Raw genomic sequence first — 14,961 nt, 5'->3', positions numbered from 1 at the left:
CTGTTGATATAAGTACAGTGTTAATGTCCCCCACTATTACTGTATTACTATTGATTATTTCCTTTAGTTTGTTATTAACAGTTTTATGTTTGAGTGTTCTTGTGCTGCGTAATAAATATTTACAACTTTTATATCCTTCTCTTGGCTTGTCCCCCTTGTTATGATGTAGTGTCCTTCTTTGTCTCTTATTACAGTCTTTGTTTTAAAGTCTATTTTGTCTAATATAGGCATTGCTACCTTGGCTTACTTTTGAGATCCATTTGATACATGTTTATCTTCTCACTTTCAACTATTGGTGTCTTTCGGTCTGAAATGAGTCTCTTGTAGGCAGCACATAGATTGGTCTTGTATTTTTAATCCACTATGCCATTTTATGCATTCTCAATGGAGCATTTGGTCCATTTACATTTAAAGTGGGTTTTTTTTGTTTTTTTTGTTTTTTTTTTTTTTTGAGAGAGAGAGAGCATGACAGCAGGGGTTGGGGAAAGGAGAATAGAGAGAGGGAGAGAAACCCAAACAGGCTCTACACTGTTGGTTCAGAGCCCAATGTGGGGCTCGATTTCACAACTCTGAGATCATGACCTGAGCCAAAATCAAGTCACCTAACCATCTGAGCCTCCCAGGTGCCCTCAGTCCATTTACATTTAAAGTAATTATTGATAGGTATGTATTTATTGCCATTTTGTTACTTATTCTGAAGTTGCTTCTGTAGATTTTCTTTGATCCTTCTCATTCTCTTTCATGTTTTGTTGGCTTTCTTTAGTGATATACTTGGATTACTCTTTCTTTAATCTTTGCATATTACTGGTTTTTGATTTGTGGTTACCATTAAGTTTGCATATAATATCTTTGGCATAGAACAGTCCACATTAAGTTGATGGTCCCTTAAGTTTGAATCCATTCTTCACTAAGACTATTCTCAATTTGCATAATTTTCTTTCCTCTCCTTTGCTTAGCTTGGTTATTTTCCATTACTCTCTCTTCCAGGTCATTACTTTGTTCATCTGGCCTGCTATTTATTACATCAAGTGTATTTTTAATTTTATTTATTGTGTTCTTAATCTTTGATTGGTTCTTTTTTATCTCTGTGATAAGGGTCTCATTGATATCCTTCACTCTTTTGTCAAGTCCAGTGAGTATCTTTTCTTTTTTCAATATATGAAGTTTATTGTCAAATTGGTTTCCATACAACTACCCAGTGCTCATCCCAAAAGGTACCCTTCTTGATACCCATCACCCGCCCTCGCACCCCCATCAACCCTCAGTTTGTTCTCAGTTTTTAAGAATCTCTTATGCTTTGGCTCTCTTCCACTCTAACATCTTTTTTTTTCCTTCCCCTCCCCCATGGGTTTCTGTTAAGTTTCCCAGGATCCACATAAGAGTGAAAACAGATGGTATCTGTCTTTCTCTGTATGGCTTATTTCACTTAGCATCACACTCTCCAGTTCCATCCATGTTGCTAAAAAGGGCCATATTTCATTCTTTCTCATTGCCACGTAGTACTCCATTGTGTATATAAACCACAATTTTTTTATCCATTCATCAGTTGATGGACATTTAGGCTCTTTCCATAATTTGGCTATTGTTGAGAGTGCTGCTATGAACATTGGAGTACAAGTGCCCCTATGCTTCAGTACTCCTATATCCCTTGGGTAAATTCCTAGCAGTACTATTGCTAAGGCATAGGGTAGGTCTATTTTTAATTTTTTGAGGAACCTCCACACTGTTTTCCAGAGTGGCTGCACCAGTTTGCATTCCCACCAAGAGTGCAAGAGGGTTCCCGTTTCTCCACATCCTCTCCAGCATCTCTACTCTCCTAATTTGTTCATTTTGGTCACTCTGACTGGTGTGAGGTGATATCTGAGTGTGGTTTTGATTTGTATTTGCCTGATGAGGAGCGATGTTGAGAATCTTTTCATGTGCCTGTTGGCCATCTGGATGTCTTCTTTAGAGAAGTAATCTATTCATGTTTTCTGCCCATTTCTTCACTGGGTTATTTGTTTTTCAGGTGTGGAGTTTGGTGAGCTCTTTATAGATTTTGGACATTAGTCCTTTATCCGATATGTCATTTGCAAATATCTTTTCCCATTCCGTTGGTTGCCTTTTAGTTTTGTTGGTTGTTTCCTTTGCTGTGCAGAAGCTTTTGAATCTTCATGAGGTCCCAGTAGTTCATTTTTGCTTTTAATGTCCTTGCCTTTGGGGATGTGTCAAGTAAGAAATTGCTACGGCTGAGGTCAGAGAGGTTTTTTTCCTGCTTTCTCCTTTAGGGTTTTGATGGTTTCCTGTCTCACATTCAGGTCCTTTACCCATTTTGAATTTATTTTTGTGAATGGTGTGAGAAAGTGGTCTAGTTTCAATCTTCTGCATGTTGCTGTCCAGTTCTCCCAGCACCATTTGTTAAAGAGACTGTCTTTATTTCCATTGGATGTTCTTTCCTGCTTTGTCAAAAATTAGTTGGCCATACTTTTGTGGGTCTAGTTCTGGGGTTTTTATTCTATTCCATTGGTCTATGTGTCTGTTTTTGTGTCAATACCCTGCTGTCTTGATGATTACAGGTTTGTGGTAGAGGCTAAAGTCTGGGATTGTGATGCCTCCTGCTTTGGGCTTCTTCTTCAATATTACTTTGGCTATTTGGGGCCTTTTGTGGTTCCATATGAATTTGAGGATTGCTTGTTCTAGTTTTGAGAAGAATGCTGGTGCAATTTTGATTGGGATTGCATTGAATGTGTAGATAGCTTTGGGTAGTATTGACATTTTGACAATATTTATTCTTCCAACCCATGAGCATGGAATGTTTTTCCATTTCTTTATATCTTCTTCAATTACCTTCATAAGCTTTCTGTAGTTTTCAGCATAGAGATCTTTTACATCTTTGGTTAGATTTATTCCTAGGTATTTTATGCTTTTTGGTGCAGTTGTGAATGGGATCAGTTTCTTTATTTGTCTTTCTGTTGCTTCATTGTTAGTGTATAAGAATGCAACTGATTTCTGTACATTGATTTTGTATCCTGCAACTTTGCTGAATTCACATATCAGTTCTAGCAGACTTTTGGTGGAGTCTATCGGATTTTCCATGTATAATATCATGTCATCTGCAAAAAGAAAGTGAAAGCTTGACTTAATCTTTGCCAATTTGGATGCCTTTGATTTCCTTTTGTTGTCTTATTGCTGATGCTAGAACTTCCAACACTATGTTAAACAACAGTGGTGAGAGTGGACATCCCTGTCGTGTTCCTGATCTCAGGGAAAAAGCTCTCAGTTTTTCCCCATTGAGGATGATATTAGCTGTGGGCTTTTCATAAACGGCTTTTATGATGTTTAAGTATGTTCCTTCTATCCCGACTTTCTGAAGGGTTTTTATTAAGAAAGGTGCTGAATTTTGTCAAAGGCCTTTTCTGCATCAATTGACAGGATCATCTGGTTCTTATCTTTTATTAATGTGATGTATGACATTGATTGATTTGCGGATGTTGAACCAGCCCTGCATCCCAGGAATGAATCCCACTTGATCATGGTGAATAATTCTTTTTATATGCTGTTGAATTCGATTTGCTAGTATCTTATTGAGAATTTTTGCATCCATATTCATCAGGGACATTGGCTTGTAGTTCTTTTTTTTTACTGGGTCTCTGTCTGGTTTAGGAATCAATGTAATACTGGCTTCATAGAATGAGTCTGGAAGTTTTCCTTCCCTTTCTGTTTCTTGGAATAGCTTGAGAAGGATAGGTATTATCTCTGCTTTAAACATCTGGTAGAACTCCCCTGGGAAGCCATCTGGTCCTGGACTTTTATTTGTTGGGAGATTTTTGATGACTGATTCAATGTCTTCGCTGCTTATGGTCTCTTCAAGCTTTCTATTTCCTCCTGATTGAGTTTTGGAAACATGTGGGTGTTTAGGAATTTGTCCATTTCTTCCAGGTTGTCCAGTTTGTTGGCATATAATTTTTCATAGTAGTCCCTGATAATTGCTTGTATCTCTGAGGGATTGGTTGTAATCATTCCATTTTCATTCATGATTTTATCTTTTTGGGTCATCTCCCTTTTCTTTTTGAGAAGCCTGGCTAGAGGTTTATCCATTTTGTTTATTTTTTAGGAAAACCAACTCTTGGTTTCATTGATCTGCTCTACAGTTTTTGTAGATCCTATATTGTTTATTTCTGCTCTGAATTTATTATTTCTCTTCTTCTGCTGGGTTTAGGCTGCCTTTGCTGTTCTGCTTCTAGTTCCTTTAGGTGTGCTGTTAGATTTTGTATTTGGGATTTTTCTTGTTTCTTGAGATAGGCCTGGATTGCAATGTATTTTCCTCTCAGGACTGCCTTGGCTGCATCCCAAAGCGTTTGGATTGTTGTATTTTAATTTTCGTTTGTTTCCATATATTGTTTACTTTCTTCTCTAATTGTCTGGTTGACCCATTCATTCTTTAGTAGGGTGTTCTTTAACCTCCATGCTTTTGGAGGTTTTCCAGACTTTTTCCTGTGGTTGATTTCAAGCTTCATAGCATTGTGGTCTGAAAGTATGCATGGTATGATCTCAATTCTTGTATACTTATGAAGGGCTGTTTTGTGACCCAGTATGTGATCTATCTTGGAGAATGTCCCATGTGCACTCGAGAAGAAAGTATATTCTGTTGCTTTGGGATGCAGAGTTCTAAATATATCTGTCAAGTCCATCTGATCCAATGTATCATTTAGGGCCCTTGTTTCTTTATTGACCATGTGTCTAGATGATCTATCCATTTCTGTAAGTGGAGTATTAAAGTCCCCTGCAATTACCACATTCTTATCAATAAGGTTGCTTATGTTTGTGAGTAATTGTTTTATATATTTGGGGGCTCCTGTATTTGGCACATAGACATTTATAATTGTTAGCTCTTCCTGATGTAGACCCTGTGATTATTATATAATGCCCTTCTTCATCTCTTGTTACAGCCTTTAATTTAAAGTCTAGTTTGTCTGATATAAGTATGGCTACTCCAGCTTTCTTTTGACTTCCAGTGGCATGATAAATAGTTCTCCATCCCCTTACTCTCAATCTGAAGGTGTCCTCAGGTCTAAAATGAGTCTCTTGTAGACAGCAGATAGATGGGTCTTGTTTTTTTATCCATTCTGATACCCTATGTCTTTTGGTTGGCGCATTTAGTCCATTTACATCCAGTGTTATTATAGAAAGATATGGGTTTAGAGTCATTGTGATGTCCGTAGGTTTCATGCTTGTAGTGATGTCTCTGGTACTTTGTCTCACAGGATCCCCCTTAGGATCTCTTGTAGGGCTGGTTTAGTGGTGACGAATTCCTTCAGTTTTTGTTTGTGTGGGAAGACCTGTATGTCTCCTTCTCTTCTAAATGACAGACTTGCTGGATAAAGGATTCTCAGCTGCATGTTTTTTCTGTTCATCACATTGAAGATCTCCTGCCATTCCTTTCTGGCCTGCCAAGTTTCAGGAGACAGATTGGTCACAAGTCTTATAGGTCTCCCTTTATATGTTAGAGCAAATTTATCTCTAGCTGCTTCCAGAATTTTCCTTTATCCTTGTATTTTGCCAGTTTCACTATGATATGTCGTGCAGAAGATCGATTCAAGTTATGTCTGAAGGGAGTTCTCTGTGCCTCTTGGATTTCAATGCCTTTTTCCTTCCCCAGATCCGGGAAGTTCTCAGCTATTATTTCTTCACGTACACCTTGAGCACCGTTCCCTCTCTCTTCCTCCTCTGGAATACCAATTATGCGTAGATTATTTCTCTTTAGTGCATCACTTAGTTCTCTAATTTTCCCCTCATACTCCTGGATTTTTTTTCTCAGCTTTTTCTCAGCTTCTTCTTTTTCCATAATTTTATCTTCTAGTTCACCTATTCTCCCCTCTGCCTGTTGAATCTGAGCCGTAGCTGTCTCTGTTTTATTTTGCAGCTCATTGATAGCATTTTTTAGCTCCTCCTGGCTGTTCCTTAGTCCCTTGATCTCTGTAGCAAGAGAGTCTCTGCTGTCCTTTATACTGTTTTCAAGCCCAGTGATTAATTTTATGACTATTATTCTAAATTCACTTCCTGTTATATTGTTTAAGTTGTTTTTGATCAGTTTGTTAGCTGTTGTTATTTTCTGGACTTTTTTTTTTTTTTAGGGGAATTCTTCTGTTTGGTCATTTTGGATAGTCCCTGGAGTGGTGCGGAACTGCGGGGCACTTCCCCTGTGCTTTCTTGAATAACTTGTGTTGGTGGGCGGGGCCGTAGTCAGACCTGATGTCTGCCTCCAGCCCACTGCTGGGGCCACAGTCAGACTGGTGTGTGTCTTCTCTTTCCCTCTCCTAGGGGTGGGATTGACTGTGGGGTGGCGTGGCCCATCTGGGCTACTTGCACACTGCCAGGCTTGTGGTGCTGGGGATCTGGCATATTAGCTGGTGTGGATAGGCAAGGTGCACAGGCGCGGGAGGGGCAGGCTCAGCTCACTTTTCCTTTGGAGATCCGCTTCAGGAGGGGCCCTGTGGCACCGGGAGGGAGTAGACCTGCTGGAGGGATGGATCTGCAGAAGCACAGCTTTGGGTGTTTGTGGGGTGCAAACAAGTTCCCTGGCAGGAACTGGTTCCCTTTCAGATTTTGGCTGGGGGATGCGTGAGGGAGATGACACTGGAGAGCGCCTTTGTTCCCCACCAAGCTGAGCTCTGTCGTCCAGGTCTCAACAACTCTCCCTGTAGTTGTCCTCCAGCCCTCCCGGTCTCCGAGCAGAGCTGTTAGCTTATAACCTTCCAGATGTCAAGTCCCGCTTGCTGTGTGAACACATTCCGTCGGGCCCCTCCACTTTTGCAAGCCAGACTTGGGGGCTGTGCTTGGCCGGCGGGCCCCCCTCCGCCCCGGCTCCCTCCGACCAGTCCGTGGAGCGCGCACCGCCTCACTGCCCTTCCTGCCCTCTTCCGTGGGCCTCTCGTCTGCGCTTGGCTCCGGCGACTCCATTCTGCTAATCCTCTGGTGGTTTTCTGGGTTATTTAGGCAGGTGTAGGTGGAATCTAAGTGATCATCAGGACGCGTGGTGAGCCCAGCATCCTCCTACGCCGCCATCTTCCCAGGATCATCCAGTGAGTATCTTTATGATCATTACTATAAATTCTCTATCAGGCATATCATTTATGTTTCTCTTAGTTCTTTGCTTTGGTTTGATACTTTTATTTGGGACATATTTCTCTGTGTCCTCATTTTTTCTAACTCTGTGTTTGTTTCTCTGTGTTAGCAAAGCTACTTCAGCTACTTCTTTTGTACTTAATGATAATAACCTTACAAAGAAGAAGTCCTAGAGTACCGTGCAGTGCAATGTCCCTTGTCCCCTAGGCCTTGGCACTTCAGGGAACATCACCTATTTGTGTTAGGTATGCTCTGTTTTGACTCTTGGCATCTTTCCTTCAGTCCAGTTGTGTGTACAGGCTATCATTGCCTATTGTGGGCAGTGTTTGTTCCCCAACAGGGGTGGGGTGGACATTAACAAGGTGTGTGGTGGTGGTCCGCTTGCAAAATGAGACCTGCCTCCACTGCTGCTGGAATTGAGTTTGCAACTAAGTTCAGGAGAAGTGGTGTCAACAGGGTTTATACTGTTATTCCACGGAGGGAGCCTGTAGTGCTAGGTACGACTAGGGACTAAGGTGAGCATGACTGGGAAGGGTGGATTTGTGGAAGCTAGGGACAGGAAAGGGGTTTAGGGTAAACAAATTGTGTAAGAGTGTGGGTACTATGCTCTTTACCACAGGTGGCTGTTCTTTATGCTGTGTTTGTGTGGTGTGGGGAAATGGCAATTGCCAGCTCCTTTATTCCTGGAGGGATCTCCATGTGATCCCTCTCTGCCCCTAGTGTTTTTCAAACAGCTTGTTCTACACTGTATCTGCACTTGCTGTTTGTTATGCTCTTTAAGGGTGTGGACCCCCACTTCCTAAAGCCTTCCCAGCCCTCCCAGAGCCAACCTCACCAATTTTTAGAATTCCAAGATTTAAGTCCCTCTGGTTGTAAGAACTCATGAAATTTGGCCCTTCTCACTTTCAAAGGCACATATTCTGGTGATTCGTCCTCCCTATAGATGGGCTGCTCAGTGTAAAAACTTATTTTTAGCTCTTCTCCACACCACCAGCTCTCTCCCCTCTGTGGATAGTCATTGTTTGTTTTGCTCCAAGATGAGAACTTCACCTTCCTACTTTCTTCCATGTGGCTTCTTCTTTACCATTAGTTGTGGAGTTTGTTCTGCTAATCTTCAAAGTGTTTTCTGGGTTATTGACACTGATATAAGTAAGTGCTCTAGTTTTGTTTGTGGGACAAGGTGAGCTTTGGGTCCTTCTACTGCACTGTCTTCACAGAAACTGGTTCATTGAACTTTTCATTTCCATGGGACATTTATGGTGGTTTTATGCAAATCTACATTTTTACAGGGGGAAATTCTTTATTAATATGATTTAGTGAAAAGCAATTTCAAGCAATTATGTTACTATGATCTTAGTAAATTCACAGCGTAATTGTTAAAGTCAAAAGACATTACCAAAGTAATAAAATTACCATCTAACTGAATATAGTAATAGGATGAGAATTACATCTATTCATTAACTAAAATTATCCAATTTGAGGTATAGGGAGGTGAGAGCAGTGATCAAAGAACCATAAAAATATCATCACCCAAAACCAATTTTCTCTTTAAGTTATAAGTGTCGTTTACTTGCTTATATTTCAAAAACTGCATTTTGTTTATTTTGAAAAGCCTACTGAGCAGCTCACAAGCCCTTGTCCCTAGAGTGGTTAACCAATCGGGCTCAATATCCTCATCCTTTCTTTTCGATTCTATCAAAGTTGAAAAGCAACACAAAAATCCCAGGAGAACAGCTTCAGTTATGAAAGCCAGCTTACTTGTATAGCTGAGGGGAATCCCATAGGGTCTTGTACAAAATATTTCATATAGTATATGTTTCTATCCATAGATAACTTATTTTTTATTAGGCCATTTTTGTGGTTTTGTTTCTTGTTGCTCTAAATATCATTACAGTGAATTGAATCATTGACACTTCTTAGAGAAAACGGAACACTATGGAAGAAGGAGGGCTAAGTATATATTATTTTTCTAGTGTTCTTGGCTATCATTTCCTAGTCATAATTTCAGTTTTAATGGTTTATTATCAGTAAAATCACATTTTTAAAAAAAATACTCTTTTTCCTATGTTTAAAAGATGGAAATTACATAATATTCACACATTAAAATGACAAGGAATTATCAGATCTAGAAATGTTTGTCCTTCAATACCAAAAACGTATTTCTGTTTAAGAAATAGTTCTTAAACAGAAATACATTTTTTTTGGGGATTTGTATTTTCTTAAGCCTATCTGCTTAAGAAATTTTGCCTTTCAAGATAACTTTGTGACTATAAAGGAAGGGCATGTTAGTGAGGTCAAGGTTCAGGCCCCTTCGCTACAATACTATTAAATAATTTTGGAAAAAACAGTTTCCTATTCACTATGCTGAGAGCTACTATTATCTGCACTTTGTTTCACAATAGGCTTATAATTCATTATGATCTATGTTCAGTTGCTCCAGAAACTTAAACTGCCCAAATAAGGCTTCCTGCTCATTTTCCAACCATCATGTCACTCTTCTACCAATAGATTCTACCATAAACACACAAATAGTACACTTGGCAAATATTGAATTTCATATCCATCTTGGATTCACTTTCAAAAAAGTGAAAAAATAGGAGCACCTGAGTGGCTCAGTCAGTTAAGTTTCCTACTCTTGATTTTGGCTCATGTCACGATCTCACAGTTGGAGCAAGAAATCATTGGATGGAGCCCTGTGTCTGGCTCTGTGTTGACAGAGCAGACCCTGCTTGGGATTCTCTCTGTCTCAAAAATAAGTAAACTTTTAAGAAAGTGAAAAATAAAGCTATAATTTAAAAATTTTTGGAATAGTATTTAAATATTACTGATTTGAAGGAAAACATAGAATATGTGACACAGAAACTGAATAATAAATATTCCAGGGCAATTTTTTAAATGGAAATTTAACCAAAATTTTATAAAATTAAAAAGAGATTTAACACATCCATGCTCTTTAGTAATACTCTCTTCTCAAGAAGAATAACTAATGTAATAGAGTTACTTTCTGTATCCCATGAATGCTGACAAGTGTTTCTGTGTGTTTTAATTCTGCAGGTGTATGTATTCTAGAAGAAATCTTTAGTTTCTACATTTGCTTCCTGTTGTGGTTGGTTAGTTATAAGGAATCAAGACTGATCCAGGTAATTTTTAAATTTCTATTAAAGTATAAAAGTATACATTATCATGTGTTAAGAACTTTTTATCTAAAATATGCGACATTTACTACATATCTTATATGTCTATTTTAATGTCAAGAAATGTGAAGAGTTTATAAGAACATTTTCTAGATATGTCTACTGAGGCAAGGGAAATAAAAGCAAAAGTAAACTATTGGTACTACATCAAATAAAAGGCTTCTGCACAGCAAAGGAAATAATCAACAAACTAGAAGTCAACATACTGAATGGGAAAATGTATTTATAAAAGACATATCCGATAAAGGGATAGTATCTAAAATATATAAAGAACTGATACAACTCAACAACCAAAAAATAAAAATCCAATTAAAAATGGGCAGAGGATATGAACAGACATTTCTCCAAAGAAGACATGCAGATGGCCAACAAACACATGAAAAGATGCTCACCATCACTGGGGAAATGCAAATCAAAATCACAATAAGGTATCACCTCAGACCTGTCAGAATGGCTGAGAAACAAGTGTCAGTGAATATGCAGAGAAAAAGGAAACCTCACGCACTGTTGGTGGGAATGAAAACTAGTGTAGCCACTGTAGAAAACACTATGGAGGTTCCTCAAAAAACTAAAATAGAACTACCCACATATGATCCAGTGATCGCACTACTGGGTACTTACCAAAGAATATGAAAACACTCCTTAAAAAAGATATATACACGTTATATACTCACACACACATACACACAATGGAATATGATTCAGCCATAATAAGAATGAAATCTTGCCATTTACAACAACGTGGATGGATCTAGAGAGTACAATGCTAAGTGAGAAAGACAAATACCATATGATATCATTATTTTCTGTAATTTAAGAAACAAAACAAATGACCAAATGGAAAAAAAAAAAAAAAAGACAAACCAAAAGAGGTTTGGTTGAGCCAAAAAGGCTCAACTATAGAGAACCAACTAATGATTACCAGATGGAAAGTTGGTTAGGGAATGGGTAAAATAGGTGATAGGGATTAAAGAGTACACTTATCTGGACAAACACTAATATATGGGATTGTTGTGTCACTCTATTATACATCTGAAGCTATTATAATGCATGTTAAATATAAGGGAATTAAAATTTTAAAAATAATGTGAAGGGTCTGAGATCTTACCATATGCTCAAGCTAGCAAGTTAGCATGCCAGGGTTTTTGTGAGGCCCCTGAGGAAGAAACAAAGGTCATTTTATCGTTGACAGTAGTAGTAGTAGCTAAAATATGGTCATTTACAATATTTTGTTAGCCTCATTTTCTACAAGACTATGCAACAAGACCCAGTGACATCTGCACATGCAATGGGTTGTGTTAGCGGAGAGGAACTCTGAACTTTGAGAATCCCAACCTTTTGTAAAAGGCTGCAAGCAAACCTATTAAAATTTTTTCGTAGATGGAAGCATTACCTTTATTAAACTAATCAGGTAAGGTATCTCTCTACCCTGAAGGGAGCTATTTCTGTCCTTTCAAAGCCATTTCTGTATTACCATCTCTGAAAAGACTGAAAAAAAAAAAAAGGGTAGCCAGTGTCTCTCCTCACACAACGTGGAGAAATGCAAAGGATTCACAAAGAATTGTCTCACAACTATAAGTTACAGTTCATTTTGTTTTCATACTGAACACTACCATGTAACTGACAGGTCAAGAAATGAACATTACCAGCATCTCTGAAACCCCTTTCATTTCCCCTTCCTTCCACCCTTCCCCCACCAAGTATAACCACTATCCTGAAATATAACAGCATAAATTGCTTATTTTTTGTACTTAAAATATTAAGTGAAAAAAGATCATATACTATGTACTCAGTCATGTCTGCTTTGTTCATTCATGATTTGAATTTGTATGTATTGTGAAACGATCACTGCAATAAGTCTAGATGCCAAACATACTACACATTGTTATAGAATTGTTTTGTCTTGTGATCCGAACTTTTAAGATTTAGTATCTTAGCAACTTTCAAGTATGCATTATAGAATTAACTATAGTAACTATGCTATATATTATATTTCCATGACTTATTATTAGAATTTTGTATCTTTTGGCCCTCTTTACCCCTGTCTATAGGTGTTGATGTTCATTGCTGTATAAACTTTACTGAGTAGCTAAAACACCTCTGTCATTTGGTAGTTTCTAATTTTGTCTATAATGAATGTACATTTTGTGACATTTAGAGACCATTTAGTTATTTTGTACTCATTCTCTTATCACCACACAATAAAGCAATATTTCTGTTTTTTTGCAAGAAAAATTGAACACTGTGACTTTTCTTTCGAGAATATCTAACATGTATTGCAAAACTTTCTTCACTCTTGAAATCTAGTAGCTCATGGGGTCCAAATGATTATTTTGGCATATAGTTAAAAGACACTAACCAAACATATCCTTGAAGTCACCCCATACTAGGGTTGTCTTTTGTCATGAAGCAAATATATGAGTATTTGACAATAATGCCTACTCTATCGTAAGACTATGTGACAAATATTTGCCACAGCATAGTGTAAGTAATGCCCATAATGCACCCTAAATGAGGACATATGTTGAAAAGATATGCTTATGCTGTCTTATTTATTACTAAGACCATTAGTTTTAAAAAAAAATCACTAGATTTAAAGTTAAATATCATGGTATATGATGGTATATATTTCATGGTATATCATGAAAACATCATGGTATATATCTCAGAAATTGTGATAGGTCTTAAATATGCAATTTTCAGGATTTATTAAAATAACTTTTGTGTAACCCTGATCTTCTAAGTTTGTTTACTTTTGTTGTTTGTGTTCTATATAGAACAAAATATCATTTATACTGTAAAACATAGGGTTGGGAAGAACCCCATCAAAAGATCCTTCTATAAATATAAACAACAATATACAGACATTGTAAAAGAGATACTGATGTAAAATATACCAAATGACACTATTATTCAAATGCTTTTCTTTGTTTTAAATCTTTTATCCTTTTAGACATCATAATCTTCACAATAAATCAATAAGTTAGGAAAAGTAGGTTCAGATGCTTTTCTTTCAAAATATCTAAAGTGGTTCTTGAAAATTGGGACTTCATTAAATGAAGTGATTAGTGATAGCTTTAATTATACCTTAAATTTCTGGAATGTTTTGGCTTATAATATATACTCTATTCCAGGTCTTGTTAATAGGTCCTCCCAATAAGTACTAATGCATGCTTATTTGTATTTACATGTATTGCTAATCCTAGAATTCTTGTTGCTATGTCCCATGTACCAACAATGGGGAGATACCTGCTTCTAACTACCTTGTACTTATTGCTGGCTTGACCTATTGTGTCTACCCTAATCTCTGTATAATCTTTTTCCTTTACTGGTCTACAGGTAGATTAATTTACACCTCCATGTTGTTACATACTATGCTAGATTTATAGTCATGCTGCTTACTTTTATAGTTTATTTTTAACAATCTCAGAATATATGGTGTGGAGCACCTGGGTGGCTCAATCGGTTAACCATCCAATTCTTGGTTTCGGCTCAGCTCATGATCTCATGGTTCATGAGTTAAAGCCCTGTGTTGGGTTCTGCATCGACAGAGTGGAGTCTGCTTGGGGTTCTGTCTCCTTCTTTCTGTCCCTACCCCACATGGGCTCTCTCCCTCTCAAAATAAATAAACTGTAAGAAAAAAATACAGAATAGTACTTCTCAAGGGAACTGGATGAGAAAATTATAACTATAAAACATACCATCTGAAATTTTCTAGTGTTGAATTTACACCCACAACTTATATAAGAAATAATTTATCTCTTAGTACCATGAGTTGAAAAGATAAATTCATGCACTTACATGAAAGGGTTTAAAAATGAAACTGTTGCTTGCTTTTAATCAGATTTAAGGCCACAGTCCTGTTTGGCAGTCATTCTCATAAGTGCTGGGAATAAATATGTTAGTCATCAGACATGAACCCAAAAGCCTCACAGACTAGAGGAATAAAAATTAACATTTGTATAGTGCCTGACATTCTACTCACACCTTCATGTAATTCAACTCAATAATATGATGAAATTATGATAAATTGTTATTCTTTTCATTTATGAAGAAATGGAGACTGAGAAGTATCTTAAACTACTAGTTCACAAATTTAGTAAAAGTAAAACTTGGTCATGACTAAACCCCAGTTTTTCCTCTAAATCAAGTAAATAAACAAAAACAAGACCATATGGGTTCCACAGATACCTTCTAAATGGTGTGGGTTATTCCAGTCCTCAGAGAATTTGATATACTCTGTTATTTCTTCCTATTGTTATTTTTGGTAAAAATAATGTTTTGTTTAGATCAATTTTCTTATCAGCTACTGGCTACAGTGAATCCAGGCAGAATCAGGATCGCATCCTAGGTATGTCCAGAAGAGAGAGAGAGAGAGTTTGATGTTTAGTCTGTTCATTTTGCTCAACTTTAAAATGATACCCTATGGGGGTGCCTGGGTGGCTCAGTTGGTTGGGTGTCTGACTTTGATTTTGCCTCAAGTCATGATCTCATGGTTGGTGAAATCGAGCCCTTGACAGGCTCCATGCTGGTACTGAGGAGCCTACTTGAGATTCTCTGCCTCCCTCTCCCTCTAACCCTCCCCTGCTCCCACTCACTCATTCTCTAATAAATAAATAGATAAATAAATAAATACATAAACACATAAAGTATACCCTATATA

General features: G+C 37.6%; 1 long non-coding RNA gene across 1 annotated transcript in view; it reads right to left on the bottom strand.

The window, feature by feature from the left end:
* Positions 1-14,961, bottom strand: part of LOC113601293 (uncharacterized) — a 39,460-nt gene that overhangs the window by 12,711 nt on the left and 11,788 nt on the right. The window contains exon 4 of the long non-coding RNA XR_008299389.1: positions 11,407-11,454. This is a non-coding gene — a long non-coding RNA (uncharacterized LOC113601293). The remainder of the gene's footprint in view (positions 1-11,406; positions 11,455-14,961) is intronic.

The sequence above is a fragment of the Acinonyx jubatus genome, chromosome B3 (assembly GCF_027475565.1).
Source record: "Acinonyx jubatus isolate Ajub_Pintada_27869175 chromosome B3, VMU_Ajub_asm_v1.0, whole genome shotgun sequence".
Taxonomy (NCBI): domain Eukaryota; kingdom Metazoa; phylum Chordata; class Mammalia; order Carnivora; family Felidae; genus Acinonyx; species Acinonyx jubatus.
This window is presented reverse-complemented; position numbering and strand designations above follow the sequence as displayed.